Genomic DNA, 7,414 nt, shown 5'->3' with positions numbered 1-7,414 from the left:
TATATATATATTGATTACATTAGTTGGTTTACATAATACACATGTTTTAAATTACACAAGAAATATAAAAAATAAAAATAAAAATTTGCATACCAAACACTAGAAAACATTCTTAAGCTCATTTTCAAGGTCATTACCAAACACTGGAAAATGATACAGTTTTCTAGAAAATGCTTTTTGAAAAATGAACTATTTTCCAGAAAACGTTTATGCTGAAACAAACAGAGCGTAAGGGATTCTCCATTAGTTGTCTTTCCTTGGAAAGCTATATGGAGAGCAAAGGCCCCTAGGCGAGTTTCTTTTTTTGTTTGGTGTGTAGCTTGGAATAAGATCCTAACGGGTGATAACTTGAGATTGAGGAGATTGGATTTTGTGGGCCGGTGCATTATATGCCGTCATTGTGGAGAGACGATAGACCACTTACTTCTTCATTGTGAGATGGCTTATCAGTTACGGAGCTTTGTCTTTATAACTTTTGGCTTGTCTTGGGTTATACCTAGATCAATCCCAGATTTGCTTTTTGGTTGGTGGAATTGGTTGGAGAAGCATTCATCTCAAATTTGGAACTTAGTTCTGTTGTGCATCCTATGGTGTATTTGGAAGTAGCGGAATCGGCGGACTTTTGAAAACTTAGATAGCTCCGGTGATCAAATGCTTGCTTCTTTTGGTGGGACTCTTTTTTATTGATCTCGAGCATGAGGACTCACGACTAGTGATTCTCTCCCTTCTTTTCTTAACTCCCTTTCTCTTTTGTAATTATTCTGTTGTTTGGTTTTCTTTTTTGTTTTTTCTCTGTTTTCTTTTGCTTGTATTTTTTGGGTTGCTCTATGTTCTTCATGCATAGAGTAGCCTTTCATATATATATCATTCTTACTTATCAAAAAAAAAAAAAAAGTTTAAGATCGCTGTTTTCACGGGTAGTTGTTTTGTCTGTGCCTCAGCATGCTAACATGAATACCATAAAAATAGAAAAGCAAGTCACTAACCATTACCAAACTACATATTGATTTCGATCTCTATCCATGGTGTGTGTCAACAAGGGTGGAACCTACATCTATAACTTCACCAAAACTGTCGGGATGCCCATTAGCACCACCTAAGATTTCTCTAAAACAGACGTTTAGCGCTTAAAAGCCAAAGAAGCCAAGTTCACTGGCTCTCTCCGTCTCAAATTTCTCAAAGTACTGATAGATGATTGTAACCGCAAGTAATATTCCAGTTACTGGTCAATAGTACTAGCAATCTATATTATTGATCAAAGAGATTGCTCTTCAAATGGGAAAAAGTAAAAATAAATATTTTTGTGTTTTTTTTTTTTGAAGTGTTGCATAAGTTTCATCTTGGAATACCTTGAGCTGTTTGGCAACATCTCGGGCAGAAGACCCAGATACTTCAATCCAGGTTTTAGAGAATAGGGCACAAGCTGAAAGCATAAACACCAAATAGAATAGAGCATGGAATGGATTGGCTGCCATATCTGCCAAACTGCATAATGATAACATCAACAGAGGAAAAAACAAGGCATCAGAGCAATGGACAAAAACACAACGACAAGCTACTCCTGGTGGCACACTTGCGTGCATTTTCTAGCTGTCCTTTGTTACATAGGCCATTTATTAGAACAGTATATGTAATGATGTCTGGCACAATACCCTTGGAAAGCATCTCTGAGTAAAGATCTGATGCAAGTGGTAATTTCCCATCTTTTAACAATCCATCGATCAATGTAGTGTACGTTTGCAAATCACACAGAACTCCCTCATTTATCATTTTCTTGTGCAAGTCAAGGGCTGCTTCCATGTTATCTAGATTCCTAAAGCCACTAATCATGCTATTGTACACAACTGTATTTGGAGACAAACCGACTTCACGAAGTTCAGAAAAAAGTTCATGTGCACTTTCCATGTCTCGCCTTTTGCAAAACCCATCAATTAGAGTGCAATATGCCATGACATCCAATTCAAGACCCTTGCTTTTCATCTCATTCAGCATTTTCAGAGCAAGATCAGTATTATTGCTTTTGCAAAACCCATTAATCAAGCTGGTGTAAGTGACCACATTGGGGGAAATTCCACTTTCACACATCCCTCTATAAACAGACAATGCAGAATTGATGGCACCCTCCTTGACGAATCCATCTATAATGCTATTGTAAGTCAAACAGATGGGAATGAAACCCCTCTCAACAAAGTTCTTGAACATCTCCTTTGCCTCAGATGTGCGGCCAACTTTGCACAAACCATTGATAACAGTGTTAAATGCGAAGTCTGTGGGAACAATATTTACACCCACCATTTGGTCAAACACATCAAAGCCACGTTTAGTGTCACCTTTCTTAAAATATCCATCCATTAAACAGAATACGTTATTGCATTAGGTTTTAAGCCCTTTTTTATCATCTCCAAAAATAAACTATTTGCAACATCCATATCCCCCTTTCTGCAGTGGCCAAGTATCATGTTGTTGTAAGACACTACATTAGGTTCCACACCCTTGCTAATCATTTTTTTCCATATACCTCGAGCATCATTTACCTTACCTTTTTCAGAGAGCCATGACAAAAGATTATTATATGTAAAAACATTCACAATTCCACATTCGACTGCCTCATCAAACAGCTTGAATGCATTTTCCAGTGACCGAGATTTCAAGAACCCAAGTACTAAGGAATTCACATTGAAGACATTAGGCTAGGTACCCTTTTCTTTCATTTGGGTGTAAAGCTCATAGGCCTTTTCATTCTTACTGCACCATTCAATCAAAACTGAGTAAGTAACCTTGTTCGGTGAAAGTCCATCCTCACCAATCTTATTGAACAAATCCAAAGCACTATCAAAATTCCCTTGCACACAATACCCCTTCATCAAATTCGTCGCCACAACCAAATTCATTGACTTCCCACAACTAACCATCTCATCCTTAAGCCTCAATGCCTCTACCATATTCCCATGCTTCACACAAGTTCCTATAACACAAGAATACGTACCCTCCGAAGGAACCCATCCCATTTCTTTCATCTCCTTCAATAACACAAAAGCCAAACTCAAATTGGGTTTCTTACAAACAGCCTGAATAACAATACTATACACTTCTGCATCAAGTTCTATCCCTATAGCCTTGGCCTCTCTAAAATACTCCTCTGCCTTCTCAGGCTTCCCGTCCTTCAAGCACGCACGCATCATCACATGTACAGTATAGCAATCGCCACTAATTCCTCTACATACCATCTTATTGTGCAATTCATGTATTTCACCAAACATGTTTCTCCTAACCAATGCAGCCAAAAGAATATTGATAAATGGTACCCAAGGAATTATATCACTCTCAATCATTCTATTATAACAAAGCACAGCATCTTCAATTCTATTAGCTCTAACATAACTATTCAACAGATAATTAAAAACCCGCGAATCCAACACGAAACCAAACCTGTTGGCGCATTCGGCTAAGTGATCGACAAAGACAGCCGGAGCCGGAGCTGAATCCCCGAAGACACACTCAGCAAGCAAGCCTTTAGCAAGTTTATGAGTCTCCGGAAAGCCCACCAAAATGTGAAGCAAAACGCAGAAAGCATCCACGCTTTTAACGAAGCCTCGCTTCCTCTCAACCTGTTTGAAGTGATTCAAAGCCGATCTTGGGTTGTTCTTGTGGGAGAGGAGGGTGTTTATGACATGGGTTTGAGTCGAAACTGAGTTTTGAGAAATGGGTTCGGATTCAGACTCAGACTCGGATTCGAATTCTGAAGTGATTCTCTCCGGATTGGGATTCTCGGGAAATTGAGGTTTATGGAGAAATTGTGGGTGTGAGCAGAGAAATTTGGGGTTCAATAAAGAGCGGAGAAGAAAAGGAGGGACTGGAGAAGAAGTGATTGAAGATCTCAGTATCATCATTATTGTGTGTGTGCTCTGTGTTTTCAGAGTTGCCTGATATGAGCAAAAACCCTACCTAAAACCCTCTTGTGTGTCTTTGTACTTTGTCACTATCGGCATTCAGCAGTGAAGAAAGCGTAACTCTCTCTTGTGTGACAGTTGAGCTTTCGGTCTCCTAAATTTAGTTCGTATATACCAATGATTTGAACCAAATTCTTAGGTTCCAACTTATACGTACTTTTTTCTTTCGGTGTTTCAGCTCTATGGTACTCAATTTGTTTTTGTATTATAGTTGGCCCATGGTACTTTACAATACAGGACTTTTTTCGGATGTGCTTGATTTTTTTTTTTTTAATTTATTAATTTTAAACTTTGTTATTTTACAAGAAAAAAGAAAAAAAAATTTGAGTATAGTTGTGATTGAAGAAATATAAAGTAAAATACAAATACTCAAAAATAAAAATATAACATAAAGATTTTTATTCTTTAGTATTATTAGGTAAGTCATGAGTTGAAATCCATTAAGACGATGTCGTGAAAATTAATTCAAATCAAATTTCATGCATGGTCGCTTTTCCTAATTCTTTTTACTTTTTATTGAATAAAGAAAGTTAATTACCCCATTTGAGAAACACCGGTTTAGACACCCCCCCCCCCCCTCCCCCCCAAAAAAAAAAATTACAGCTAATTACAAGTTTTAAGCAAATTTCACAATTATCATGCATTGACAACATAACAACAATAGCAAATCCCCCCCAATACTTACACCCTCAAACATCGCAAAATGTTTACGGAGAGAAAAACCTAAATTAGATAATAATAATAAAAAATTGGAGCTTATAGCACCAAATCAATTCACTAGTAAGACTAGGTGTGATACATTACACTTACAACCCCCTAGAGCTAAGTAAATATAGATGTATTTGAGCTACCCACTCTTGCTAGCAACCAATTACACCAATCCTCTTTTCTTTCCTTAGTAGCAATTGGTTCTGCAAGTTGAGCCACCAACCACAAGTCCAAGCTTCTTTGGAGACTTTAAGGTCATCTTTTGAAGATTTTGTGGGGATTGCTCTTGTGATTCCCAAGTCCCTACACCAAGCTTAAACAAAGATCACACAAAGTATCTATGGTGTAAGGCTTGGATCTTCTCTCTAATGATATGGCAATTTGAGAGGGTGAAGGTGTGCAGGGGCGGAGCCAGAAATTTTGGTTTGGGGGGGCCAAGTTGTGATGCTAATATATTAGTTAAGACAAACCTCTACACACACACATGTATATAAATTAATTTACTAAGAGAATTTATCATTTCTAAATTTTAATGAGTATATAAAAAAGTCATGTATTTCTTTTATTAGACATGTACAAAAATTTATCATTTTCTACATAGTTTAATTTGTTAAACCTCTTAAATTATATGATTTTAATATAATTTCTCTTTCTTTTAAGAGCACCATTTAAATAACCCAAAATTTGGGGGGGCCAACTTCAATTTTTACATGCTACATTTTTTTAAATGTAAATAATATACATACTATAAATTAATTTTTAAAAATTTTGGGGCTCCGCCACTGAAGGTGTGAAACTACAATGGATATTTTGTTATGAGGAAGTGGGTAACTCTCTCACTCTTCAATCTAAGAATTAAAGTGTATGTTCGTGGGTATAAAGAGAATATAAGAGGGGTAATTTGATAGGAACAACAAAGAACAAAAGTAATTAATTTCTTCGAAGTTAGGAATTTTTCTTGACCTAAATTAGACTAATGTCAGGTGAAACTATCTTCCTACGATATTATAAAACTAACCAACTAGCTTGAAAGTTGCTTAATATGACATTTTCACTTGAGCTGAATTCTTTTTTTAGCTAAAACTCTTTTTCTAGCATTTGCACCCCTCATCTCAATTACAATTATTGTTAAGTTGTGAATTTTCATAGTGTGTTTTGTTGGCTTTATTCTGTTTCAAATTTGTTGTAATTCCATGCATTTATTTTTATGTATTTTGTGAGATTTAATGTACTTGGGTTGGGGATTTTATTAAAAAATAACTATAAAACCCAATCTATTTTATTAGTTAGGCAACGTTTCAAATATATTTGGTTTCTAACAATTCGAGTTCTCTACACTCGATTTTGTCCAGTGAATTTGCACTTGAAAATTGAGTGTTTGACACTCGATTTCCATACTCACTTGGAAATTGAGTGTCTTACACTCGATTTTCTCAAAGCAAAATCAAGTCCTCTAGACTCAATTTGTTAGAAATGAAATTTGTTTTAAACCTTGCCTTACTAATAATATAGTTTGAGTTTTATAGTTATTTTTTAATAAAATCCTTGGGTTGGGGTTAAACTTGATGAAGAATTGCTACTTTGTTGGATTATTGGAACTCTAGGATTAACTCACAAATGGTTCAAGAGAATGAGTACACGCAAGTTGGCATGTGAGGAGCACGTGATGATTTTAAATTTTAGTTAGAGCGGGGTAACTCATAAGTGCCTCTGCATTGTAGAGAAATCAGTTGCTTAGTTCACCTATTGTGCCTCATTTTCTCTTATGATATATGCCCTATTTTCCCACGAACAGTAACAAGTAGTGTCTATGGCCTCGTTTCGTTACCAACATTCATTCAACTCTGCGATTAAAATTCAATTTTATGACAAAGTGATGATGGGCTGGCTATTCAGCAAGGGAAGGGATTTGATGTTGGAGCCCAATCAAGCCCACCAAAGAATTAATAGGCCAGCCCATTTTAGAAAGCACTTGTGATTCCATTTATTTTCTTGATAAGAGATTCTTTCTGAAAATTGATATATTAAAAGACCACAAACAAAGACAGAAAATTAAATATATTATCTAGAATCTGGACACAAAAAAATAATAATAATAGTAATCATTACTCATTAGTAATAATTTTGTATGGACCAAGTTCAACCAGGGGAAAAAAAGAAGATACAGGCCATGCCATGCAAATGAAATCATTTCACCTCAACTCAAAGAGCCACTTTAGCAGGATAGCATAGGATAGGTTAACTGCTTAGTGCTTATAATTAAAGAGATTTTGGTAGATATGTGGACTCCGCTATCAATTTATTCTAATCAGATTATTTGTTCTTTCCATTTAGGTGCCAATAAAGAGTTTAGCCCTTGTTTGACCCATGATTATAAAGTTGGGGTGGCTTGGAATGAATTAATGATTAATAAATACTCAATTATAAGCTATAATACATATATTTCAAGGAAGATTGTACACTTGTTAATGATTTATTAGTTTATAAGCACAAATCATTATGTTTGTGTGAACTTCTTTAGATATATGTATACAATTTTTTACTTTATTTTTTGAAAAATGTATAAAAACATTATTTAATAGAGCTTTAAAATGTACCTTATCCACTACACTAATAGTATTCTTTAACAAAAAAAAAAAAAAAAAATGATTGCACGCAGTCGACACACGACATGGACAGATCTTTCTTTCCAAGCTTTTAACATCCAAGACAGTTGACACAATATGACCAAACCTCTGTTGAAGTCTAAAGGTATA

At 35.5% G+C, this 7,414-nt stretch overlaps 1 pseudogene; it reads right to left on the bottom strand.

The window, feature by feature from the left end:
- Window positions 1–1,493: 1,493 nt before the first annotated feature.
- LOC126726278 (pentatricopeptide repeat-containing protein At3g54980, mitochondrial-like) lies at window positions 1,494–4,116 on the bottom strand (annotated as a pseudogene).
- Window positions 4,117–7,414: the final 3,298 nt, after the last annotated feature.

Source organism: Quercus robur, chromosome 5 (assembly GCF_932294415.1).
Source record: "Quercus robur chromosome 5, dhQueRobu3.1, whole genome shotgun sequence".
Lineage (NCBI taxonomy): Eukaryota > Viridiplantae > Streptophyta > Magnoliopsida > Fagales > Fagaceae > Quercus > Quercus robur.
Note: the sequence above shows the minus strand (reverse complement) of the source record. Positions and strands in the feature narration are given on the sequence as shown.